The 27868-nt window shown below is 41.6% G+C and overlaps 1 protein-coding gene across 2 annotated transcripts in view; it reads right to left on the reverse strand.

Annotated features, from left to right (window-relative positions):
• Positions 1 to 27440, reverse strand: part of mrpl11 (mitochondrial ribosomal protein L11) — an 84808-nt gene extending 57368 nt beyond the window's left edge. For both annotated transcript variants that reach the window (XM_034181610.1, XM_034181611.1), the window contains exon 1: positions 27356 to 27440. The gene's annotated coding sequence lies outside the window, so the exon portion shown is untranslated. The remainder of the gene's footprint in view (positions 1 to 27355) is intronic.
• Between the last annotated feature and the right edge of the window lie 428 nt (positions 27441 to 27868).

Here is a 27868-nt window from a genome sequence, read left to right on the forward strand (position 1 = left end):
TGACACAAATCTCATTTTTAAAAACACTTGCTGAAAAGGAAATATATTCGTACCAAAAGGGCACCTTCATTGGAGCTCCAAATTAACTTAAACCTTCTAAAGCTTAAAATTGCATAGTGTAGTTATTATTTTACTGATATTATTACATTTCTGCAAAGACACGCAAAACAAACTTGTCCAGAGCTAACTTCTAATCCTGGAGCAGGCACAATATAAACCAACGTTTCATACTTCCAAACCTTAGAGACCCCTAAAGGTGTATGGGTTAAGAGTGGTCATAACTGCTACTCAGGCAGGCAATGCAACCTCTATTTTTTCCAACCCCCAATGACCAACATTTCAAATAATAAAAAAGAAAAATAAAAAAAAAATCCCCTTTTCACATGTAAATACATAAATTCAAAATACATCCAGTGTAATGTTAAATATGAATGTTCTTTCCATAGCAGCAGAAAAAAAAAATTCCATCTTGCCTACCCACAGCTGACTGGCTCATTCAGACATCTATTAGCTCTCGATTGACTGAGCACATCTGAATGATTTAATCAGCTTTTGGCAAAACAGGAAGAGATAGAAAATATGCAGGTCCCTGAGAACTGGAAGCCACTTTATGATATCAGGAAAAACCTACATCAAGCTGGCTGTTATTTCTTCAAATATTTTGCAACCTGAACATATAACCAATTGGAAAGTAGGATGCCAGCACTACATTGTAGCCAACTTGAACATACAGGGAATTTTGAACTCCTGAACTGCTGTCCCTTTGACAGCTGTCAAAAAAAAGTAAACTTATCTCTAGATGCATCTATGGGATTGTTTTCTGGAATAGAAAATATTACAGTTGAGCTTTTAGTCATACTAATACAGAAATTGACTTGACACACTGCTACGTGTTTTCCATCTAACCTCTTTTTTGGACAGACTGATTCCTCAGCTACTTCCTTTACTATTTAATACAAGGTTGCAATGGACAGTTTTCAAGTTGTGTCGCCATCTTGAAACCGAGACTTCCGGTTAGTGAGCCTCTCGCTTGCATGTTTGGCATCATTAGAAATAACAGCTTGTTATGACGCCTCACGGAGTGACTGACTGATCGAAGCTAGGATGCCGGTTAAATGATGTCTCCAAAAGTCAAGGTAAGTCCAGATTTCTTGTTTCGTTTGGCTTCAGTGTCCTTCGTTAGTGCCGTGTGACCAGGGCTTTACATTCGTTGACGACCAAAATACCAACATTCTGGGTGCAATTAACATGTTTTCACTATTATTTGATTTCTTTGTGCGACTGACATTGTTATTCAAGCATTCAAAATGCTATTCCTACCTCCACATAACTCCAACCACACACGAGAAGCTTTCTTGATTGTTCTTGTTGCTGAACGAAACCGTGTCTCCCTAACCAAACAGAGTTGACATCATCACGCATGTGCGTAGGCGCTGCTCTATCGCAACTTGAAAATCATAAAATCATCCATTACAGTTGCAGGTTTCAGTTACTTGTGCATTAGTTTTGTTAGTCTTTAAGTGCACCAGCTATGAATTTCAGTTCATTATTCCTGTGTGAATCTTAGGAATGGTTAGCGTCTCATTAGTGCTTAGCTTGTGCTAACTTTCACTACACAGCTAGTCTTCTCTTAGCACATAAAGCCTTAAATTAACTTGCAGGATGTTGTCAGGGATGTTGCGGGATGCTGCCCTCTTACAAAGCCATATCCGTAAGTTAGAACAGTTCCTTAGTTCAGTGTAGTTAGAAATCACGGGCACGCCAGATGGGGTTAGTGTTGGGGCGGCTAGTGCACCCGTTAGCACTAGCTTAGCTCAGCCGGCAAAAGACAACGGCTTTTGGACTGTTGTTAGGCAGAAGAAATCCGGTAAGGCTCGGTGCCTGGTCGTGGTACCCAGCTCACAGTCATTGTTGCTGACTGTGAACCGTTTTTCAGCCTTAGACATGACTAGTGATAGTGCTCCGAGCCCGCAGGTAACATCTACCCCAATCTTCAGGCCGAAACGCTGTGCGTTAGTGATGGGGACTCTATTACCCGTAAAGTCAGATTACAGACGCCAGCTGACATTAAGTGTATTCCTGGGCCAGAGCACTCAACACTGCCTCTCAGGGGTGCTGATAATGCAAAAGGACAGTTAGATGAAGGAACATGACACTAGGTATAGACACATTGTTATTCGTGTCACCACTAACGATGTTAGAATGCGACAGTCAAAGGTCACTAAATAGAGGACTTGCCAAAAAGATGTGTGTGCATAGAGTAATCATCTCTTGTAATGGTTACCTTGTTTTGAGTGTATTTAAATGTGTATAGTAACTGGTGTACAGGGTGGGCATTTATAAGCTTTTGCTTCAGCCCATGCCCTTTCGGCCGCACCCAATTGGGAAATCATTTGAGTTATTGTTGTATTTTCTTTTGTTTTTTGATTTGTTAAATTAGTAACTACAAAAGAACTTGAAGCCAGACTGCCTAATATTTTAGTATCACCTTCGGGCATGATCATTCAGTAGATAGCGTTGTGGACAGCTTAAATTCAGTGCTCACTAAGCACACTGGACATGACTGCTCCACCTACACTAAAACCACACCTACCGAAAACAAAATCGCTATGGTTCAGTGATCATTTACATGGTCTCAAGCATAAGTCTAGAGGTCTAGAGTGAAAATGTCATAGTTCAAAACAAGAAGTATTCCACTTTACATGGTGCAATGCTATGTATTTTGGACTATAAACACATGCTATTGGCTACAAAATGGGCCCATTACTCTGGCTAGATTAACAAAAATTTGTTTGGGGTCACCACAGCGCACACAGCCAGGTATGTGGCACAAGTTTTACACCAAATGCCCTTCCTGATGCAACTCCAGTTTTACATGGAGAAACACACACAGCCCTTGGTGTTCCAAAGAGGTCTCCCATTCAAGTACTAACCAGGCCCCATAGCCTACTGCCAGTGGTGGGCACACTTCCGATAATCCGATAACAGATCATTATCGAAGATAATGTTTTCATTATCGGATTATCTTTTTAGCTAAATTTAAAAACCATCATCAGAGTAATAATCTTCCGATGAATTACCGTCCGATAACTTTTAGACTGATAATGTACTAAACTAAGCTGAACAGTGAAAAACATTTTTAAAACTTAAAGCTGTTGAGACCTACCTGTTAAAAGTTTCCTAATAGGCATGTTGTTCTACCCTCTACAAACAGAAACCACTTTATCCTCTGTAAGCAAAGGAGAACTGGTGACCAAAAAAAAAATCATTTCCTTTAACACCATATTAATATAATTGCAATGTCACCAAGTCATCCAGAGGCATACATGTTTAACTTATGGTTCAAATTTTAACCACTCATTTTAGACAAGTTATTTAAAATTGTCATGTCTGAAGTTTATAAAGTGAAAATATCAGATATATGTTTTCGTTTTAAAGTAATTTGCTAATTTTTAAGGTTTTGTGAGCACATGCTGTGCCAGGCAGCAATGCATTATGGGTAGCATAAGGTAATCTCAGACGTTCACAACAGGACAAATGCATTTCAGAGACTCTGTTCAGGGTCTACAGATAACAGCATTAACCTCTAGTGCCTAAAACTCTCGTGAATATATTCTCTGGGTTTATAGACGTTAGTGTATTTGCGTTTGTTAAATTCCACGCATCTTAAATGTAGCAGACATGGATTATCTGGAATTTTGTTTGACATTTTTTCAAGGCCGCTACTGCCATCTACTGGCCAGGAGTGTTCATGGCAATATTAAACGTCTGGGTACATGGCTGCTCTCAAAGTGTTGGTATTGTCCAGTGTCCAGGCGCTTTTTGTGTGCATATATTTGTTAACTTTGTATTCTAAAACTACGGTTAGAAGTAATTCCGACTCCTTATCGGTCCACACTAACGAGGTTGGCGCCATGTTTTTAGTTTTTGTGGAAGTGACGACAAGAGAATAAGGCTCCTGATTGCATAGAATTTTAATCAGTACCGCCACCCAAAGGTTTGGCAGACTAATTACAACACATTTATACGGTTCGATGTGGATGGATTTTTTTTTTTTAAACGACGTAGTGTGGATGACGTTTTTTCCCCAAACTGAAAGGGTAAGATATTCGGTTTTACAAATACCCGACAATGTGTGTACATGGCCTTATGTCTGTGAAAGGCACTATATAAATAAATTTACTTACTTACTAATATTGAGTGCACGTTTTACAACATCATAAAAGTTTTAAAACATGCAATTGCGATGACACTTCCAGGGCTCCGTAAAAATGCCTGTTTTTACAAATAAAACTGGAATATTTTACAAAAGCACATTTATCTTTAAACCAACACACGACACACATCACATTAACGTGTTGGTTTACATAATGGATTACTGAACCAATCACTGTTTAGCACTTTTACCCAGAATGTTTTGCGGTCTGTGTTACAAAACCTCAGAATTAGTGCCTTATTCAACATTAAAAGATATATGTTATATTTTAACTTTGTACAAATGACAGAATTGACATTAATGGAGTTATTCTATCAGTATTTTCAAAAAACCATAAGTCAGTATGACTATTTTTCAAGACCTCTGCCTGACCGGAGTATTGAAATTGATAGGGAGCTGGCCTTATGGCTGCTCTTAGTGTGCCTCTGTTGTGGGAGCGCTGTTGTAAACAAGAGCTTCCAGCAGGGGCAAAATGTTGAAAGAAAAATGATTATGATTAGTAAAGAGTTGATTTCATGGGTGCTGTCAGGATTTGTCTGTGCTGCTTCCTGCAAGGGGCAGCATGGTCAAACATTCTTGCTTATTCTTTAGGTCTTTTACCGCAATAGTGTTAAAAATCAATTTCAGCTCTTTAGTAACTGCAAATGTCCCATAGACAACACCGGAATTTATCGGTTATCTGTAACTTCCGATACATTTTTGGGTGGTTTATCGGTTTATCTTTATCAAAGATAACTGAAAAGTTATCTTATTATCTGTTATCGAAGTTAATTTTTTGGTTATCTGTGCCCACCATTGCCTACTGCTTAGCTTCTGAGATCTAATAGGATCAGGGTTACACGAAGCAGATTGGCTGCATTCTGACAAAACTTGTAATTTCAACCAAATGCACAACCTATCTTTTTGACTCTATACCAACAAAATTGTTTAAGTACCTGTAGCCTGCACTTGGGCTGACTGTACTGGAAATTATTAACCTGTCACTAACCTCAGGATCTGTTCCTAAAATTTAGGAACAGATCCTGATTATTAGTGACAGGTTAATAATGTGACAGTTGAAAACATTTAAAATGTTTTGAATCCACAGTGATTAAACCAATACTTAAGAAATCTAACCTTGACCCCAGTCTACTGCAAAACTATAGGCTGATACCAAACTTGTATTGTTCTAAAATTCTTGAAAAAGTGGTTTCACAGCAGCTCGTGGACCACCTTACTGATAATAATCTGTTTGAGCCACTATAGTCTGCATTTAGAATGCACAGAGACCGCTCTTGCTATAGTGGTACACGATCTTCTGCTTGCAGTGGATGCAGACATCACTTTAGTTCTGTTATGGTTAGATCTTAGCACTGTGTTTGATGAAGTGGATCCTCGTATATTACTCGATATGCTAGAGAATCACTTTGGGATTGCTGGGAATGGCCTTGCGTGGTTGACATTCTACCCAACCAGTCACTGTGTCCAGTTCAACATTATCATCTCAAACCTTGTTCCCATGAAATACAGTGTTCCACAGGATTCTGTCTTAAGCCCCCTTCACACTGGCATATTCGAAGAGCTATTGTCGTGTATCGTCTACGCTGAGTTGAGCAGCTGTACATCGCGTTTTTGCTCCCTATGCAGCAGTATGTTGAAGGCTACACACGGAGGATGGGAGAAATTAAACATGTTTAATTTTCTTCGGCGTAGAGCGCCGGACACAGTTTTAAGCAGGTCTGCGCAGCACAGCGTTACTGCATGCAAGTCTGTGCAACATGGCGCTCCTGTACACATCCAAAAACTGAGTGCTGCATCCAGAGGATCTCTCTCTCTCTCTCTCAACCTAGACTTGTGCACCATACATCACACTAACAAAGTGAGGAACCCCGGGGTGATTTTGGATCCCACAATGTCCTTTGGGTTACATATTAGAGAAATCACCAGCACTGCTTTCTTCCACTTTCATAACATGGCAAAGATTCTTCCCATCCTGTCTACCCTTACCAAAAAGTAGTACATGCAAGTATGTTTCAAGTATACTTCCAGTTTACTTTTTATATACTTATCAGTATTATTTTTTGGTAAGGGTATGGATGATGCAGAGACTCCGATCCATGTATTTGTCTCCTCTAGATTGGATTATTGCAATGTCCTATTCTCTGTTTTACCACAATCCAGCAACAGGAGTCTCCAACTGGTTCAAAATGATGCTTCTCCCTTCATTGGCTTCCTGTCTCTGAGATCTGATTTTAAGGTTCTGTTACCAACTTATAGAATTATTCATGGACTAACGCCTCCTTACCTACCAGACCTAAATAACACTCTACATACCAGCTCATGCTCTGCATTCTCAGGACGCAGGACTGCTTTGTGTGCCTAAAGCCCCTTTCACAGCAGGGGGTGCTCCTGGTTGCTCCCAGTTGCGGCATGCGTCATTATGATGACGCCACGTGGAAGCAACTCAGTGCCCAGACGATGCAGCTCGGCGCCACAACAGCGCGAGGGGCGCAAAGGAGGAAGCAAGTCGGACGCCAAAAAATTAAACAGGTTTAATTTTTCGGCGTCCTGTGCTCGACGCAGAAAGGAAGTGGTTCCAGCGCAAGTCGGGGGAAAAGAGGCGTAACTCGGGGCAAAAAGGCGTTACCCGGCGTGACTCGGAAGAAAATTTATGATTCCTGCTGTGTTCCATTGTTCCCGCAGGATTGTTTTTATACCGCATACTCAATGCAGTAAAAACTACACGTCGAAAAAAAAAGACCACAGAAAAAAAATGCAGACTGATTGCCAGAAATATCCAGTAAAACGTTCGGACATCTCTAGTCCACTCATGGACTTCATTCACGCGCGCACATGTGAACAATTAAAAGAAAAAAAAAAAAAGTCTGGCTGCAGGCATTAGTTCCTTGTTCTCTGCTCAAACTCTCACATCACAGTTAAAAAAAGGACAAAAAAGGACATAAGTCCTGAGACAGGACATGTGAACATCAAGTAGAACTCCAGACATCTCCATATTTGCTCAAGGACGGTTCGGCGCATCTCGCGGTCAAGGGAGGAGAGATAAACTATAACAGAACTCAGAGCGCAGCCCTGCAGCTCAGCACAACAACAAGTAGAAGAAGTCAGAGTGCACAGTCTATCTGCAGCCAAACTGTGCACTCTGATTTTTCTGTGCAGAGAACCTGCAGGCTGTTCTCACCTCCTCTCTGCCCCCTTGCTGCGCGCACCTGACGCAGAAATTCCTGCGTTGTCGTGACACCACAGGAAGCAACTGGGAGCAGCCCCGGTGTGAAAGGGGCTTAAGGTTAAAAAAAAGGTCTGCAGGCCACAAGGCCTTCTCTTATTGTGCGCTTGTCTTGTGGAATGATCTCCCTGCAGAGATAAAATTGTCAGATTCCATGGAGACATTCAAGTCCAGACTAAAGACGCATCTATTCTCCCTCTTGTATGACTAGCATAACATATGAAGTATGGAATTATGTTTCCTCTCCTTTTAATACATGTTATTAGTAACAGAACAGGTCTCCGTCCTCATTACATCTAAATTCTGGGTCTGTTAGTGAAGCACAGGGCAAGCTGCCGTCGACCACCTTAGTAATCTCTCTGCTTCCCTGTTGATTTACTGCTGGTGAATTAATGCCTGAGGTACAGTCATTTCCGGCCGACTGATTCAGCAGAACCAGGCTCAGGGAGGGGCAGTCTTCTGCTGGGACTGGTTGGAGCTGAGGGGAGAGAATCAGGAAAAAGACATGCTGTGGAAGAGAGCAAAGATCAATCACTAATGATTAAAAGCAGAGTGGTGCATACAGAGCAAAAAGAGAAAGAAACACTCAGTGCATCATGGGAACCCCCCAGCAGTCTAAGTCTATAGCAGCATAACTAAGGGATGGTTCATGGTCACCTGATCCAGTCCTAACTATAAGCTTTAGCAAAAAGGAAAGTTTTAAGCCTAATCTTAAAAGTACAGCGGGTGTCTGTCTCCCTGCTCCGAACTGGGAGCTGGTTCCACAGGAGAGGAGCCTGAAAGGTGAAGGCTCTGCCTCCCATTCTACTCTTAAAAACACTAGGAATTACAAGTAAGCCTGCAGTCTGAGAGCGAAGCGCTCTATTGGGGTGATATGGTACTAAGAGGTTCCTAAGATAAGATGGGACCTGATTATTCAAAACCTTATAAGTAAGAAGAAGAATTTTAAATTCTATTATAGAATTAACAGGAAGCCAATGAAGAGAGGCCAGTATGGGTGAAATATGTTCTCTCCTTCTAGTCCCTGTCAGTACTCTAGCTGCAGCATTTTGAATTAACTGAAGGCTTTTCAGGGAACTTTTAGGACAACCTGGTAATAATGAATTACAATAGTCCAGCCTAGAGGAAATAAATGCATGAATTAGTTTTTCAGCATCACTCTGAGACAAGACCTTTCTAATTTTAGAGATATTGCACAAATGTATAAAAGCAGACCTACATATATGCTTAATATGCGCATTGAAGGACATATCCTGATCAAAAATGACTCCAAGATTTCTCACAGTATTACTAGAGGTCAGGGTAATGCCATCCAGAGTAAGGATCTGGTTAGACACCATGTTTCTAAGATTTGTGGGGCCAAGTACAATAACTTCAGTTTTATCTGAATTTAAAAGCAGGAAATTAGAGGTCATCCATGTCTTTATGTCTGTAAGACATTCCTGCAGTTTAACTAATTGTGTGTGTCCTCTGGCTTCATGGATAGATAAAGCTGGGTATCATCTGCGTAACAATGAAAATTTAAGCAATGCTTTCTAATAATACTGCCTAAGGGAAGCATGTATAAAGTGAATAAAATTGGTCCTAGCACAGAACCTTGTGGAACTCCATAATTAACCTTAGTCTGTGAAGAAGACTCCCCATTTACATGAACAAATTGTAATCTATTAGATAAATATGATTCAAACCACCGCAGCGCAGTGCCTTTAATACCTACGGAATGCTCTAATCTCTGTAATAAAATTTTATGGTCAACAGTATCAAAAGCAGCACTGAGGTCTAACAAAACAAGCACAGAGATGAGTCCACTGTCTGAGGCCATAAGAAGATCATTTGTAACCTTCACTAATGCCGTTTCTGTACTATGATGAATTCTGAAACCTGACTGAAACTCTTCAAATAGACCATTCCTCTGCAGATGATCAGTTAGCTGTTTTACAACTACCCTTTCAAGAATTTTTGAGAGAAAAGGAAGGTTAACCAAACTAAAAGACTGAGCATGTGACAGTTTTGGCAAGAGTAAGACATAACAACAAGTACTAAATTACTGAGAGCCAGTCTGACATCAGTGCTGGTGTGTATTCATCCCATCAAACTCTAATCTCTGAGATACTGATTACAGAACGCCAAGCATTAACGACTCGTCAAATAAAATGAAAACCTCCACAAGAGCTTGTGTGTTCCGCAGGACTGAAAAGATTGCTTGATGTGATTTAACCTCTCATGGCGCATAGTTAATCAAGAGAACATTTATCTCTCCTCACTGCCATCAGTCTACAGAACTCATCACTATCACAGTATTTATATAAAATGAACCCTTAATAAAAACAAACACCACAAGGTCTATTTGAACTTCCGCCACATTACTTCATCACTTCTAAATATTTGTTTATATTACGGTGTCATCCGTCTCATTCATTTATTTTAGCTGCCTCTAATTGCTTTCAACTATACCCAAAATCAGTAAGATAGTATTCAAACAGTTCCATATTCATCTTCTCACATTACTTAAAACTAATCTGTACCACTGACTTATTGAAATGTTACACACTGTGCCTCAAGCATCTCACAAAGATCAACCTGATCTAGATGCAAAAGTGAATTCTAAAATTCTTTATATATATATATATACACACACACACACACACACACACACACACAGTTACACAGAGTATCTGGGCCATTTTTGATCATTTGGGCACTATGTGCAGTGTAATTTTAATTTCATGGTATTTCAGTTATTTAGTATAAATACCACGAATCTTTCAGGGTGGTTCAGTACACACAACCATGAGGAAGACTGCTGACTTGACAAAGGTCATTGCTGGAAGGCCTGGCTTTTACAGAGTGCTGGATCAAAGCACATTCATGGAAAATTGACTTGAAGGGAAACGTGTAGTAGGAAAAGATGCACAATGACCACACCCTTGAGAAGATCATCAAGCAAAGTTAAATCAAAAACTTGGGGGATCTTCACAGTGAGAAGAGGGAGGCTAGATTCGGTGAATCAAGAGCTGCACAGATGTGTCCAGGAAATAAGCAACAAGTGTCATATTCCTAGTGTCGAGCCACTCCTGAGCCAGAGACAATGTCAGAAGCATCTTGCAGATGTATGAGAAAAAATGGGACATGGGTTCAAATTGTTTAAAAAAAACAAAAACAAAAAAAAAAACTTATGTACCAGCCCATGCTCTGTATTCTCAGGACACAGGATTATTGTGTTTTGGGGGTTAAAAAGTAGTCGATCACACAGTCTATATAGGAGAGCTGTATATACACACACATACATACATATACATACATATACATATATATATAAACATTTTATTTTATGTTAAATCTTATGTTAAATATTTAGAAAATGTATAAATTTAAAAATAAAGTATCACTGGGTTCAGATGATTTGCTGTCAAGATGCATGTTAGGACTATATAGCTATTAGTTATTTCAGGTAGCAGAGCATGAAAAGCATCTAATCTGGGCGGTACATCAAGACCATATATACATATATACATACACATATACACATACATATACATACATATATACATACACATATACATACATATGTGTGTGTATTACTTTTACCAAGTGATTTGCATCAGAAATCGTTAGTTATATCCCTCAATGATTTATTTTTCTGTAGTATGGAATTTAAAAAGCAGTGTAAACACATTGTCTGTTCAAGATATGGAAATGGTGTGACCCACACATTATGTGAAATTCCCACCGTGTTAATGTGACTCGGCCACTGTGAAAAGGAGTGCATAAGAACCAATGCAGTGAAAGATAAAGAAGATTAAATCCAAAGAAGAGGCATAACAGCCATCTCTCAGTTACATGTGGATACACAATCCCGTGGGATTATAAAAATTCAATCTTCCAAATCACAGATCAGTAAACAGCAGGCAACTGTGGCTGAGGTGACTTTTTGTCACAGCGAAGGCACTGAAAAATGACAGAACAGGATTTGTCCTCTTCAAATCTGTTTTCTTTGTCACAACTGGTGAGCAATGCGGCTGTGTAACATTTTCATGGAGTTAAATCAGTGACTCACAAAATGCGAGAAACATCTCCTGCGGGGAACAGAGATGTTGCAAAGAGAAGGGTAGAAAAAAAATTGACCTGAAACAAAGGCTCTTCTTGTGCTGCAAAGCTCTTAAGACTGAAGCTACCGAGAATTACTCAAGAGAGAAAAAAAAAATGCACATTTTACATGGATGGATTCTAACCACTGAAGAAAAGAAAAAGGGGACATGTTTGAGGAAGTGTTGGCCTTAAAGGATATAGAGGCATGCCTTATGTCTGCATCAGATTGAAAAAGCAAGAATCACAATGTGACAAATTTTATTTTGCTCCTTGTGTTGTTTGGGTCTACAAAGTGCAGGGTTATGCTGCGTTTACACATAACGACAAGTCATGAATGCCACAAAGTATACATTCTTGGCCGCTTGTCACAAATGTGATGATTTGGGGCAGAGGCGTCAAGTCTCCTCAGGAACTGTTGCAACCTGTTACGATTAATGGCACGTGTTGCTGAGAATTATCAGGAACCATTACGCACGGTCAAGAATAATGTCCCGCGTTGTTGCGCGCTATCGCTCGTAACAGCGCATCGTTAAGTTCTGTCACGTTGTGAACGAGGTGAATTGTCTCCACACACACCCCCATATTCATCCAACCGTTGCAATTCAGATCACTCCAGTTTTTCAGAAGAACTTTGTGACTGCATGCGTACTTGGGCTCTGTGCCATGGAGTGGCGCAGAGAGGAGGAGGAGGAGAAGGACAGAGCCAGATGTGTGGCTTCATGTGGCTCTCGTCTTGCGCATTTTCCCAAACATCAGGCACATGCAGCAGGTGGACCACCTGCAGGAGCGCACTGGAGAGCACTGAAATGAGACTTTTAGCCGACTTGGTGTCAGCAATCAAACTGAATGCGGTGCAGCAGGATTTAATTGTGCGCACGCTTCTTCCTCCGCCGGACTGGAGGAGGTGCAGAGATGTCTGGCTGCACGCGAGTCTCCTCTCGCTCCTCTGGTTCCTCTGGCTCAGACTCGTTCTCCCGCTCATCAGTTACAACAGCAGGTGGAACACCTGCAGGAGCGTCCTGAGGAGCTTCAGCAGGAACTGTGGACCGACACTTGGCTGACTTCGTGTCACTGTTCCTCTTCGGCATCCTGCATCAAACTGAACGCTGTGGAGCCGAGTTTAATTGTGCGCATGTGACAGAAAACTGATTCGTCGTGGCGCGCAGTGAAATGTGACACCGCGTTACAAGTTGTGTCAAAACTTGACAGTTTCCATGTCACTTCGTAATAATGCGTGACAGTCTGGGCTCCAAGAACCATCACAGGAACCACTACGAATGTTGTCACGTTCTATTAAGGATCACTACTCATCAAGACGGATCAATACGCTCATTTGTGACCTCTACGACATGAGGCGAAATGAGGGTGGTGTGTGACATTTGTGGAAGATTTTTTGACAGGCAAAAACATGCTCCACGAATATTAAGAATATCACGCACCAACACGCACTATTAAGAAACTTATTCAGATGCGTTAAGTCACGTTAAGAATGTCAGGAATGTGTCACAAATGACAGAAAAATGACATTCGTAATGCGTGTTGCTTATGTGTAAATGCACCATTAAGATAAAATTATAATAAACAACCTAACATTTGGAATTTGTTCATTAGCAACAAGTGCGGGATATTACTATCAAAGGTTTTAAGGTTGTTTTTCCCCCCTCTGGGGTTTCTTTTTTTTTTTTTTTGGAAGGTAGGTGGGTGTCTAGATTTTGGAATATCAACTGCGGTCAGGATGGTATGGTGGCTTAGTGGTTAACACGGTTGCCTCACAGCAAGAAGGTCCTGGGTTCGCTACCCACCTGGTCCTTTCTGTTTGGAGTTTGCTTGTTCTTCCCATGTTTGTGTGGGTTCCCTCCTGGTGCTCCTCCCGATACCACAGAGATGCCGATTAGGTGAACTGGAAACTTTAGATTGACTGTAGGTGTGCGTGCAAAAGTGAATGAGTTTGTTTGTCTATGTGTGGCCCTGTGATAGACAGATGTCCTCTCTAGGGTGTACACGCCTTTCATGCAACAACAGCTGGGATAGGCTCCAGCTCCCCAAAGCCTTAAGCCCCTTTCACACCGGGCCAACACTGAGTTGCGTAATGCAGTGTACCGACAACGGCAAGCTTATGCCGCCCTACATGGCAAAACACTGAGGGATGCAAATATCCATGAAAAAAAAAGAAAAAAAAGCATACTGTTTTCGGCATACAGCACTGCGTCCAGTGCTCTACACAAGTCTATGCAAGTCTACGTAACACTGCACTTCTGTACCGTACTGTACACCAAGCCTCCGTAATTGTACGCAACCCTACGCCAGTCCGGCAAAAAAATCCTTTTAAGTTTTTGATCAGTACATACCTGCACTGCTAGATTTTATTCATCCCACTGGACTCTGCTGAACTTTGCTGGCAGTGAAGCTTCAAAACCACAGAAGAAGAAGAGGTGGGCCAAAGCGTCTCCCCTGCATGCAACATACGCAGCCATTCCTGTGTAATAGATATGCAGCACAATGCAACTCTACGCAGGCCTGGTGTGAAAGGGGCTTTAATCGAAATAAGCGGGTACAGAAAATAAATGAATGAATGTGGTCAGATGTGACCATGGATTGCTGCTGGCTGGCTGTCTTATGTCACTGTTGTTGTGTCACTCCACAAAATACTGTAGGTGGTAGGGGTGCCGGAAAAAAAATTGATTCACGTCCGAATCGCGATTCTTATTTATTACGATTCTGAATTGATCTAAAATGTCCAAGAATCAATTTTTAAAAAGCATTTTTTTTATTTTCTTGCTTACTCGCTGCGTGTACTGTTTGTCAGGCAACGGCCTCCATACTACAGCGTTCCCCGCGAGGTGGGGGGTCCGGCGTGCTTCAAACATTCGTGAGCTGCAGCTTAGCATAGCGGACAAAAAGCTAATTCAGCCAGCACCGTCTTTGCTGAAGGCAAATGTTTGGGCGCATTCTGGATCTTATTTGCTGCGTAAGGAGGAGCTTGACATGACTTATGCAGTGTGCAAAATCTGCAAAATGAAAGTCAAGTACTTCGGAAACACTTTAAATCCGCAAGCCCACATGCTACGCCATCACCCGGAGCTAAAAGAAGTGGAGCAGCGGTCTCTGCCGACTACTGACCAGCGCTTCGCTAAACTGCCAGCCAACTCTGAACGAGCAAAGCAGATAAGTAAATTTATATCTAGAATCACTTGATTAACCTTGTAAAGCTGCATTTTTTTTTTAAACATAAACATTTTTTAAGTAATATAGCTATTTCTCAGAGCTCTTTCAATTGAAAATTGATTCTGAATGGAATCGTTACCGCAAGAATCGGAATCAAATTGAATCGAGAGTTGTTGTACGATTCACTTCCCTAGTAGGTGGTGCTTATTTTTATTTGCATTGTGCGCCTTGGCACCTGCTTTCTCCATTTGCTTTACAGCAGATTGGCTAAACAAAGGTATTATGTCAAATGTACCCAAGTCAAAAGTAGATTACCTGCTTAAAAAAGACAAAAGTGCTCTTTCCTCTGGGAAAAAGGGAGGGGGGGAACATACAGAGCATCAAGGATCTGCAAGCATTTGTAAAACTGTGTTTTAAAAAAAAAAGGAAGGCCAATATGTGACAATTAATGCTGATGTTGTGGTGAGCCACCACAAATAAGTACATGTATGGGAAACACTGTACGAGGTCTGTTAGAAAAGTAATGGACCTTTTTATTTTTTGCAAAAACCACGTGTGATTGCATCAGCCAAGCTTGACCCTTCGTGCGCATGCGTGAGTTTTTTCACGCCTGTCGGTTGCGTCATTCGCCTGTGAGCACGCTTTGTGGGAGGAGTGGTCCAGCCCCCTCCGCGGATTTTCATTGTCAGGAAAATGGCGGAGCGACTACCGCTTTGCTCCATCAAAATTTTTTCAGAAACTGTGAGAGACAGCCAGGTGGAAACCATTAGGAAAATTCAGATGGCTTTCGGTGAAGATCTTATGGGCATCACACAGATTAAGGAGCATTACAACCGGATTAAAGATGGCCCACATTGGCTGAGGGCGCACCGCGCTTCGAGCGGCCATCGACACGCTGAAACGACCAGATCATTTCCAAAGTGAAGGCTGTGTTGATCCGGGACATCGTCTCACTACCAGAGAAATGGCAAGAGAGGTGGACATAGCACTTTTTCGGCACATTACACTGTTACAGGAGATTTTGTAATGAAAGACGTGCGGCGGAATTCGTGCGTCAGGACGGAGCCGCTAATGGCGCAGAACATAAAGCACCTCCGTGGTGGAAGTCTCACGGGACATGCCCAGCTCTTCCACCATTCGGAAGATTCAGACGGCTTTGGGTGGCTTTTCAGTCGAGTGAGTATCCGAGAAACTGTCAAAGAGCTGGGCATGTCACATGTCCTGTGAGACCAACACGGAGGTGCTTTCGTTCCGCGCCATTAGCGGCTCCGTGGCGAATTCCTCCACTCCTGTTTTCATGACAAAATCTCCTTTAACAGTGGAATGTGCCGGAAAAATGTTATGTCCACCTTTTCTGCCATTTCTCTGGTAGTCTCTGGTAGTAAAGACATGGATGACCTCTAATTTTCCTCTAACCCTAACCCTCGTATGTAATGTGGTTTATCATCTTCTTATGGCCTCAGACAGTGGACTCATCTCTGTGCTTGTCCTGTTAGACCTCAGTGCTGCTTTTGATACTGTTGACCATAAAATTTTATTACAGAGATTAGAGCATGCCATAGGTATTAAAGGCACTGCGCTGCGGTGGTTTGAATCATATTTATCTAATAGATTACAATTTGTTCATGTAAATGGGGAGTCTTCTTCACAGACTAAGGTTAATTATGGAATTCCACAAGGTTCTGTGCTAGGACCAATTTTATTCACTTTATACATGCTTCCCTTAGGCAGTATAATTAGAAAGCATTGCTTAAATTTTCATTGTTACGCAGATGATACCCAGCTTTATCTATCCATGAAGCCAGAGGACACACACACAATTAGTTAAACTGCAGGAATGTCTTACAGACAAAAAGACATGGATGACCTCTAATTTCCTGCTTTTAAATTCAGATAAAACTGAAGTTATTGTACTTGGCCCCACAAATCGTAGAAACATGGTGTCTAACAAGATCCTTACTCTGGATGGCATTACTCTGACCTCTAGTAGTACTGTGAGAAATCTTGGAGTAATTTTTGATCAGGATATGTCCTTCAATGCGCATATTAAGCAAATATGTAGGACTGCTTTTTTGCATTTGCGCAATATCTCTAAAATTAGAAAGGTCTTGTCTCAGAGTGATGCTGAAAAACTAATTCATGCATTTATTTCCTCTAGGCTGGACTATTGTAATTCATTATTATCACGTTGTCCTAAAAGTTCCCTGAAAAGCCTTCAGTTAATTCAAAATGCTGCAGCTAGAGTACTGACGGGGACTAGAAGGAGAGACCATATTTCACCCATATTGGCCTCTCGTCATTGGCTTCCTGTTAATTCTAGAATAGAATTTAAAATTCTTCTTCTTACTTATAAGGTTTTGAATAATCAGGTCCCATCTTATCTTAGGGACCTCATAGTACCATATCACCCCAATAGAGCGCTTCGCTCTCAGACTGCAGGCTTATTTGTAGTTCCTAGGCTTTGTAAGAGTAGAATGGGAGGCAGAGCCTTCAGCTTTCAGGCTCCTCTGCTATGGAACCAGCTCCGAATTCGGATCAGGGAGACAGACACCCTCTCTACTTTTAAGATTAGGCTTAAAACTTTCCTTTTTGCTAAAGCTTATAGTTAAGGCTGGATCAGGTGACCCTGAACCATCCCTTAGTTATGCTGCTATAGACTTAGACTGCTGGGGGGTTCCCATGATGCACTGAGTGTTTCTTTCTCTTTTTGCTCTGTATGCACCACTCTGCATTTAATCATTAGTGACTGATCTCTGCTCTCTTCCACAGCATGTCTTTTTCCTGATTCTCTCCCCTCAACCCCAACCAGTCCCAGCAGAAGACTGCCCCTCCCTGAGCCTGGTTCTGCTGGAGGTTTCTTCCTGTTAAAAGGGAGTTTTTCCTTCCCACTGTCGCCAAGTGCTTGCTCACAGGGGGTCGTTTTGACCGTTGGGGTTTTTCTGTAATTATTGTATGGCTTTTGCCTTACAATATAAAGCGCCTTGGGGCAACTGTTTGTTGTGATTTGGCGCTATATAAATAAAATTGATTTGATTTGATCATCATTAGCCTGCATTAAAATACCACAGGTACGTTTCCGTAATAATTCATCATGTAACACTCACCAGTGTTAGTGTTATATTCTGGTTCTGAAGATCACTGCACATATAAAGTTGCAGGAATAAGTTTACATATACTTGCACATTTAATTGCATCACATCAAAGCTTGTTTTAAATAAATAAATCTTCACAGAATGCACTTAATGCATTGTTGTGGTCTGTGCACTGTCTTTCAAATGCAGGTGTTGTCCCTCCTCCTTTTCTACCTCTTATATTTTCATGTGTTTGATACTTAATGTTAAATATCTCCCAGGTCCCACAATTCTGAGTGTTTTCACAGAAATTCTCCACAACATTTAGGTCCAACAGTGTGTTTCAGACCTCTGTGACATATGTAACAAAAATCCCCCCCACCACCACCACCACCACACTAAAAAGCTTTAAATTTACCTAAGATATTTAAAAGACCACCCCATTAAACAATCAAGGACTACCAATTTATTCCAAAATCCTATTAGAAAAAAACTGATATGCAAATTGAGAATTTCTACACAAACTGCTTTGGATGAACTGGCTAAGATGAACTGCAGAGAGGGCGCCAGTGGACCTCAGTGTGCAGTTTATCTCCACCTTAAAGACGCTAACCACACGTTTGAGGAAAGGAAGTTAAAATCTTAGCCAGAGAGAAGAAATGGTTTGAGAAAGGGGTGAAGGAGGCATTGTATGTGAAACAGTTGAAACCCAGCCTTAACCGGGGAGGGGGTCTGAGACACGCTTTGTCCCCTGTTTACAATGGGGTACTCAGGTCAAAGCAGTTGCAGTCTTTTGTTCATGGTAATGAGTCTGTTGTGAAAGTGTAGGAACACGGACCCACAACAGGGGGCGCAATGAACGGACAATGGAGAAGGTAAATAACAAGATTTACTTCTGTGAAACAAGCACAATTAATATAACAAACACAATTTGGGGTCGAATCCGCTGGTGTCGTGTGGGCAGGCTCGAAGGTAGGAGACGTCCGTCTCAGTCGAACCGGAACCACCCAGATCTCCTCTGCCACCGAACCCTGGAAATACTGGAACCGCCAAGTCCCGAATTCCCAGGTGGCCACTGCCTCCGCTCGTCGGATCCGGTACTGCTGGCAGGAGAGAGCAACAACACACAGGCGTGGATGACCGCACCCAGTAACGGAGAGGGGAGAAGCCGCCTCCACCTCTTGTCAAAGAACAGCAGGAAGGTGAGTACTTATCCAAACAATGAAGCTATCTGTAGTCACCAGTCCTGAAAAGGTTTAACGGGTTTAGCTGGTTATGCGATATATAAATGCAGAGAATACTACCTTAGTCTTAGGCGATATCTCGGCACTGAGGTGGAGACGCCGTCCTCCTGATATACCTCTGTGCTGAGTGGAACAGCTGTGTCTGGTGATGGGTGACAGCTGTCACCCAGGCTACTCCCATGATGCGGCAGCGCCCTCTGGTGCCTGGAGCCCGCACTCCAGGCAGGGCGCCCTCTGGTGGTGGTGGGCCAGCAGTACCTCCTCTTCAGCGGCCCACACAACAGAGTCATTCACGTCATCAGGAGACTCATCAGGAGAGGCGTCAGTCCCATCGTTAGGAGGGACAGCTACCCTGTCATTAGGAGGGTGCTAACTAGAGCACAATAGGAGCTAATTAAAGCAATTGTTTAGTCACTAGCCAATAGCAGTCTGCCTCTCGGTAGGAGGGGTCTGGTTAGGTTTAAAACTCCAGCTTTTGTGGCTTCTGTTTGTTCTTCTCTACAAGGGTCAGGACAGAAGTCACACTACCAGAGCAAGAATTTTAGCTGAGGAAGCTTCTGCGATTTGAAGCGAAATGTCCTCGGATCAAGCAACCCAGTCCAGTCGAAGATTCAAGCTTCTCTACTATGGAAACCACCTGGACAACTGAGAGCCTTCACAGAGATGTGCGTGACAGTTTTAAAGTTCTCAGTCATTGGAGAAATATATGCTTTTATGTATGTCCAAGTGAGGACAGCAAGCAAACAAACGTGCGTCATAGTGGACAGTTGTTAGGTCATGTCCGTCAAAACACGGTACATGTTCTCCAGCTGTGACATCCAGAACCAGAGATCTCAACAGCTGCTGCTGTCGGTGGCTGTCCATCCAGCGCACACACCAACATGTCACTCTGTTTCTGTGTTATGTGATCTTTTTTTTTTTGTTGTTATGTCATTGTGTATGTAGGTAGTATAGTACTTCTTAATATACAAGGTCTGTTAGAAAAGTATCGGACCTTACTTTTTTTTTCCAAAAACCTGAAAAAAAAAAAAAAAGGTCTGATACTTTTCTAACAGACCTCGTACCTGTCCTGGCTGTGGTCTCTGTGTTTTTAATGTGACATATCGTGTCCACTGAGCTGTCATTCTAGCTGTCAGTAAGTCTCTGGTCAGCAGCTGGGTCATGTAACCGTTTTTTTTTATCATGTCACTACTCTCTGAATAAAGCGACTCTAATCGCAGTATGACATTTTTTTCAAATCACGCATTGGCTCAAATATTAAAACTTAAAATGTTCCCTGCAGCACATATTCTAGTTTATCAATGTGTGTGATAAGTCAATTATAATGTCTACTTTACTTCCATATAAAAAGTTTTTATAAATAATAGGTATAAGGTTTTATGTGGGTTAATAGTTTGTGACCAATATGGAATATGTGCATTTGGGGAAAAGTGAATGAGGGAGTCCTTAGCTAAGGTGTATGTAACTTTAAGTCTTAACACATACAACTCCAATTCCAATGAAGTTGGGACATTGTGTAAAATGTAAATAAAAACAGAATACAATGATTTGCAAATCATCTTCAATCTATATTCAATTGAATACATCACAAAGATGAGATATTTAATGTTCAAACTGATAGACATTTTTGTTTTTGTGCAAATATTTGCTCATTTTGAAATGGAAGCCTGCAACACATTTCTAAAAAGTTGGGACGGGGCAACAAAAGACTTGGGAAGTTGGTGAATGCTCAAAGAACACCTAATTGGAAACACATGAGTATCATGATTGGGTATAAAAGGAGCATCCCCAAAAGGCTCAGCCATTCACATGCAAAGATGGGGCGAGACTCACCACTTTGTGAACAACTGCGTGAAAAAAATAGTCCAACAGTTTAAGAGCCATATTTCTCAACATTCAATTGCAAGGAATTTAGGGATTCCATCATCTACAGTCCATAATATAATCAAAAGATTCAGAGAATCTGGAGAACTTTCTACATGTAAGCGGCAAGGCCGAAAACCAACAATGAATGCCCGTGACCTTCGATCCCTCAGGCGGCACTGCATTAAAAACCGACATCATTGTGTAAAGGATCTAACCACGTGGGCTTAGAACACTTCAGAAAACCACTGTCAGTTAACACAGTTCGTCGCTACATCTACAAGTGCAAGTTAAAACTCTACCATGCTAAGCGAAAGCCACACATCAACAACATCCAGAGACGCTCTCGCCTTCTCTGGGCCCGAGCTCATTTGAAATGGACAGACGCAAAGTGGAAAAGCATGCTGTGGTCTGATGAGTCCACATTTCAAGTTGTTTTTGGAAATCATGGACATTGTGTCCTCCGGACTAAAGAGGAAAACGACCATCCAGATTGTTAACAGCGCAAAGTTCAAAAGCCAGCATCTGTGATGGTATGGGGGTGTGTTATTGCCCATGGCATGGCCAACTTACACATCTGTGATGGCACCATCAATGCTGAAAGGTACATCAAGGTTTTGGAGCAACACGTGCTGCCACCCAAGCAATGTCTTTTTCGGGGACGTCCCTGCTTATTTCAGGAAGACAATACCAAGCCACATTCTGCATGTGTTACAAGAGCGTGGCTTCGTTGTAAAAGAGTGCGGGTACTAGACTGGCCTGCCTGCAGTCCAGACCTGTCACCCACTGAAAATGTGTGGTGCATTATGAAGCGCAAAATACGACAAGACCCTGAACTGTTAAACAACTGAAGTCGTACATCAAGGAAGAATGGGAAAGAATTCCACCTACAAAGCTTCAACAATTAGTGTCCTCATTTCCAAAATGCTTATTGAGTGTTGTTAGAAGAAAAGGTGATGTAGCACAGTGGTAAACATACCACTCTCCCAGCTTTTTTGAAACATGTTGCAGGCATCCATTTCAAAATAAGCAAATATTTGCACAAAAACAATAAAGTTTATTAGTTTGAACATTAAATATCTTATCTTTGTGGTGTATTCAATTGAATATAGGTTGAAGAGGATTTGCAAATCATTGTATTCTGTTTTTATTTACATTTTACACAACATCCCAACTAGGGCTGAAACTATTAGTTGAGTAACTCGAATAATTCGATTACAAAAAATGTTCGAGGCAAATTCTGTGCCTCGAAGCTTTATTTAACGTTGTAGTACATATGCCAGGCCTGTGTGTGGTGCTGCAATGTCCGCAGAAAAAAAACAGAAGACGACTGGAGCATAACAGCTAAAGAAATTAGCAACGATAGCTACCACTTTCCAACGTGACACAGAGTAAAATAAAGCCTTTTAAGAGAAAGATGGTCCACGCTGATCATCTGAAATAGACTTACTGTGCATTTAAAACAAAGCAGTGTGTTTGTCTATTTAAAAAAAAACACACACACACACACACACACACACACACACACACACACACACACACACACACACACACACGGTCTGCTCTACGTGGGGAAGGACTATTGACCCGGTGGCTGGCTGCTGTCTCTCTCTGCCCAGTGTGAGGGGCTGTCAGACCAGGCGAGTCACAGCTCTGTCCCCGGCTACACTGACAAACAGCAGAAGTCCATTCTTTCTTCTGTGTTTCCCTCAGACTCACACTGAGTGTCTGACTTTTAAATTTTTGCTTTTTTGGGCAATACACAACACTTCCAAACATCCAAACACGGTAACTTAAATAAAATAATAATTTAAAAAAATGACTGCGAGGCTTGCATGTTCAACCTCCAGCTGAAATGCAACTGCTGAATTGCAGAGAAAGAGGGATAGAAAAAAAAAAAAATCACGCAGGGACTCAGTCCATCGACCTTTATACAAAAAAACAAAACAAAAAAAAAAAACACCCAAAACTTAAAAATGGTTACATTTTACGAGGTCTGTTAGAAAAGTATCCAACCTTTTTATTTTTTTTAAAAACCATATGGATTTGAATCACGTGTGATTGCATCAGCCAAGCTTGAACCTTCGTGCGCATGCGTGAGTTTTTTCACGCCTGTCGGTTGCGTCATTCGCCTGTGAGCAGGCTTTGTGTGAGCAGTGGTCCACCCCTCTCGACGGATTTTTATTGCGAATAAATGTCTGAACGATTTGGAGCTTTGCTGCATCAATTTTTTCCAGAAACTGTGAGAGACCTCCAGGTGGACACCATTCGGAAAATTCAGATGGCTTTCAGGGACGCCTTTATGGGGATTACACAGATTAAGGAGTGCTCCAGCTGGTTTAAAGACCGCCCACAGCTGCTGAGAGCGCGGCGCGCTCCGAGCGCCGATTGACAGGCTGAATCAACCAGATCATTTTCAACGTGAAGGCTTTGTTGACCCGGGACGTCGTCTGACTTACACAAAAATGGCAGGAGACGTGGACATCAGTACTTTTTCGCCACATCCCACTGTTACAGGAGTTTTTTTCATGGAAAGGGAAGCAGAGGGATGCGCCACCGTGCCACTCATGGCGCTGCACAAAACCACCTCCTTCTTGGTCTCACAGGACGACTTTCAGATGGCTTTCAGACGGCTTTCGGTGGTTTATCAGTCGTGTGACTATCCGAGAAATTGTGGATGAGCCTGGACATGCCAGAACATGTCCTGTGAGGCTTCACCACGGCGTTGCTTTGCGCCATGCGGCACCACCGCCATGCGCGGAATTCCTCCGTTCCTCTTTCCATGACAAAAACTCCTGTAACAGTGGAATGTGCCGTTCATTTCCACACTGGATGCTGTGTTTTATCTGGGACGTCCTCTGACTAGCACAGGAATTGCGAAAGACGTGGACATCAGCACTTTTTCGGCACATTGAGACAGACATGCGGAGGAATTCCATGCGTCGCGGCGGTGCCGCATGGCGCAAAGCAACACCGTGATGAAGCCTCACAGGACATGTTCTGGCATGTCCAGGCTCATCCACAATTTCTCGGATAGTCACACGACTAAAAAACTACCGAAAGCCGTCTGAAAGCCATCTCAAAGCCGTCCTGTGAAATCAACATGGAGGTGGTTTTGTGCTGCGCCATGAGCGGCACGGTGGTACATCCCTCCGCTTCTCTTTCCATGAAAAAAACTCCTGTAACAGTGGAATGTGCCGAAAAAGTACTGATGTCCACGTCTCCTGCCATTTTTGTGTAAGTCAGACGACGTCCCGGATCAACAAAGCCTTCACGTTGGAAATGATCTGGTTGATTCAGCCAGTCGATCAGCGCTCGGAGCGCGCTGCACTCTCAGCAGCTGTGGGCGGTCTTTAAACCGGCTGGAGCACTCCTTAATCTGTGTAATCCCCATAAAATTGTCCCTGAAAGCCATCTGAATTTTCCGAATGGTGTCCACCTGGAGGTCTCTCACAGTTTCTGGAAAAAATTGATGCAGCAAAGCTCCAAATCGGTCAGACATTTATTCGCAATAAAAATCCGACGAGAGGGGTGGACCACTGCTCACAGGTGAATGACGCAACCGACTGGCGTGAAAAAACTCACGCATGCGCACCAAGGTTCAAGCTTGGCTGATGCAATCACACATGATTCAAATCCATATGGTTGTGGAAAAAAATAAAAAGGTCGGATACTTTTCTAACAGACCTCGTACAAGTTGGAGAAAACAAAACAAAGCCACATCCCTTCACCATTTTAGCAAAATGGCAACACTTTGGCGCAGTGACATTGTGCCATTGCTTAGGGAGAGCCCTGGACTATTGATGTTGTTTAAAAATGCAGAAGTACTTTTTATTCGATTAATCGCCAGAATAATCGATAGAATACTCGATTACTAAAATAATCGATAGCTGCAGCCCTAATCCCAACTTCATTGGAATTGGGGTTGTAGGTGGTCTCCTTCTTGCACAGTTACTCAGTTTTCAAGAATTGCCTACTTCAGACAGTAGGTGTTATGAACTGATTTACTGCAAATGAAATGTTCAAGTACACCCCTTGACTTGTCTAAAGAAAAGTGCCTATACAAATGAGGATTTACTGTAAATTTCTGAGTTGTTTTTGTGTGCTACCATCGAAATTACAGTTGGGTATACAAGTTTTTGTAATTGTTTCTCTGTATACCACCACAATGGAGTTGAAATGAAACAAATTGTGACTGAAGAGTAGACTTTCAGTCACTGCTTTAACTAACCATTAAGGATTTAAGGACATTTTTTTCTATTTTCAGAGGCCACAATTTAAAGGATAAACTAAATGTAAAGATTATTATAAGTAAAAAAGTTTTAGTTTTTTTTTAACCAGCTCATTTTCTTTCGACACATCAAAGAATGAATGCGTTAACATTTCTAAGTCAATTAATGTTTCAGACTTCACTTCGATCAACCATGATGAAATATAATCAGTATCTGTGGTAAATCTGACTGGAGTAGGCAGTTCTCAAAAACTGAGTAACCATGCAAGAAAGAAACTAATGAGGGAAGCCACCAAGATACCAATACAACACTGAAGGATTTAATAGCTCCTGTGGGTGTGACTGGAGAAACTGTCCATAATGTAACTTTTGTCTGTTGCATCACAGTTTATACGAGCAAAGCGACGCACAGCGGCGTGAAGCTCGCTCATGGTACAGGGAGTCTCAAACAAGAAGTCTGAAGTCTGAGTCCAAACTAAAACAGGAAATGTCAAACACTTCCTGGATCGACAGACAAGATCCCATGGAATCTCCCGGGAACTCAGTGGCAAGTTCACACTGAAACAACGAAGTGCCAAATTTTGAGTCCACAGTGAAACAGGAAATGTCAAATGTTGAACACTTCCTGGCATGGGTGGAGCTAGAGCAGAAGTCAGGGTTGCACTGGACTCCCCTGAAATCAGATTGGACACAGATGACTGACATGCCGGCACCACACGTCTGGTTGAAAAGAGCTGCATTTTTAAAATCAGTGAGTCACGTTGACTGCTAGGCTCCTCCTGTCCAGTAGTTTTTGCTGTGTACTACAAAAAGTTCTAATCCACCTTAGTAGAACAAGAAAAATGTTTACCTCAGATTTGAACTGAACATGTCGTTTCTGTGGCCTAATAATGACAGCAAAGTTATATTAGCAAGTAAACGACCGTCTAGGTCATAGGTGTCAAACTGCACCAGGTGATTTCACTGATTAACATCACTTTGAGCAGACGGAATCAGTTAATCAGTGAAATCACCTGGTGCAGTGGGTGGTTACAAAGAAAACCTGCACCCTCTTGGCCCTTTCTGGAATCAGTTTGACACCTATGGTCTAGGTGGTTAAAAGCGGCATTTCTCCTTTAATTTGGGTTGCCTTATATTTTTTTTGTATTTCTTGTATTTGAAATGGCATAAACAAATTAAATTGTGTGAAATACCAAGTGTTCCAATACTTTTGGAGGGCACTGTATCCTAACCTTATAATGAGTGCAAATTGAGTGTGGTATTATTGCTGTTTTGTCTAAGAATTTTCACTGCTGCTGCGCTTTGTGTGAAATCATAGTCATATCGTATATGATATTGATATGACAATACTGAGATACGATAATTTGACCATATTGTACAGCCCTACTGTGAACTAGCTGAAAATTTTGAATATTAATTTACAGCAACATAAAATAAAATGCTTAAAGTGGCAGGGAATTAAGAGAGCTGTAATTAGGGGGGTTTGTGGCATGGACCTCCCCCCAGAAGCTGAAACGCAAAAAAAAAGAAAAAAAAAGAAAAATGCTTAAAAAGGCGGAGAGTCGGGGGGAGCAGAACTCCCCCAAAAGCTGAAAGGTTTTAGCCATGCTAATGCTCCCCTGAAGCATTTACTCAAAAAAGTCTGAAGGACCTAAATGCTTGTTCATGTCCGCGACATATACATATTTCATCTTCACGGTGGAGAGCAACAGAAGAATTTTAATCACGTCGGTTTGCCTCTCCTATGTGTCTTCTGGTAGACAGTCACTGAAATTTCAAATTTTTATTAAAGAAAATCCTTCTCTGTACCACCATAAAGGTATATAAAAATTATGTGGTGATTTCCAGAAGCAAAATCACATAAATGTTCATGTCCAAATACTTATGGACCTGACTGCAGGTCACTCTGATGGTTTTAGTTGGAGGGACTAAAAGTCGTGAAAAACGCTTTGTTACTTCGCTCCTAACCATTTAGGTGTTAATACTTTATTTTAAACTCCACAAAAGCATGTCAAGACTGCTGTCATGTAAAAACACGTTTTGCCAGTAATGTTAAATCCGAAATACACAAACAAGGACAAACGAGGATGTGCGCGTGCAGCTCCAGAACGCTGTCACATTAAAAGTAAGGAGATGCTACCGGCCCACAGACTGTGTAAACGTATTCGTTTAAACAGAACGACACATTTAACCCGTACAACAATGCGTCTTGACTCACAAAACAATCAAATAAACGTGTAAAAAACACCATACCTGTCACTTAATTTATATCTTCACGCCGCAAACATCAGGGCGCAGACATCATGGATTCACTCAAACCAAAGCACTGACTCGTACTGCCACCTACTGGCTCGGAGGAGTATCCAAATAAGCTGCTGTAGCGTGGAAGCACTTTATTTTAAAATACATAATTCTTTATTCCTGAACTCACATATATATTTTAATAATTTGTCTTAATATTATTTTAGCTATCATTTTGCGTATCCCATCAACCATTGATCGATTTTCATTCGTATAAAATGTAAAGATGTATAAAATACAAAAATGTATTAACTCAACACATAAATACATGAAATACAGGGTAACACAAAAAGCAAATAAATAAATAAAAACGCTTGTTTCCATTGTGGTCCAACAAAATACTCACAAGCAAACACATACATAAAAGCCATAACAATCAATAAAGTAAAAATATATAGTTTAGAATATTTCTTATTTTTTCTCAATAATAAATAAATTGGTTGTTCTCTTGTTAAGCCAGTTCTT

Source organism: Thalassophryne amazonica, chromosome 11 (assembly GCF_902500255.1).
Source record: "Thalassophryne amazonica chromosome 11, fThaAma1.1, whole genome shotgun sequence".
In the NCBI taxonomy this organism is placed as follows: Eukaryota; Metazoa; Chordata; class Actinopteri; order Batrachoidiformes; family Batrachoididae; genus Thalassophryne; species Thalassophryne amazonica.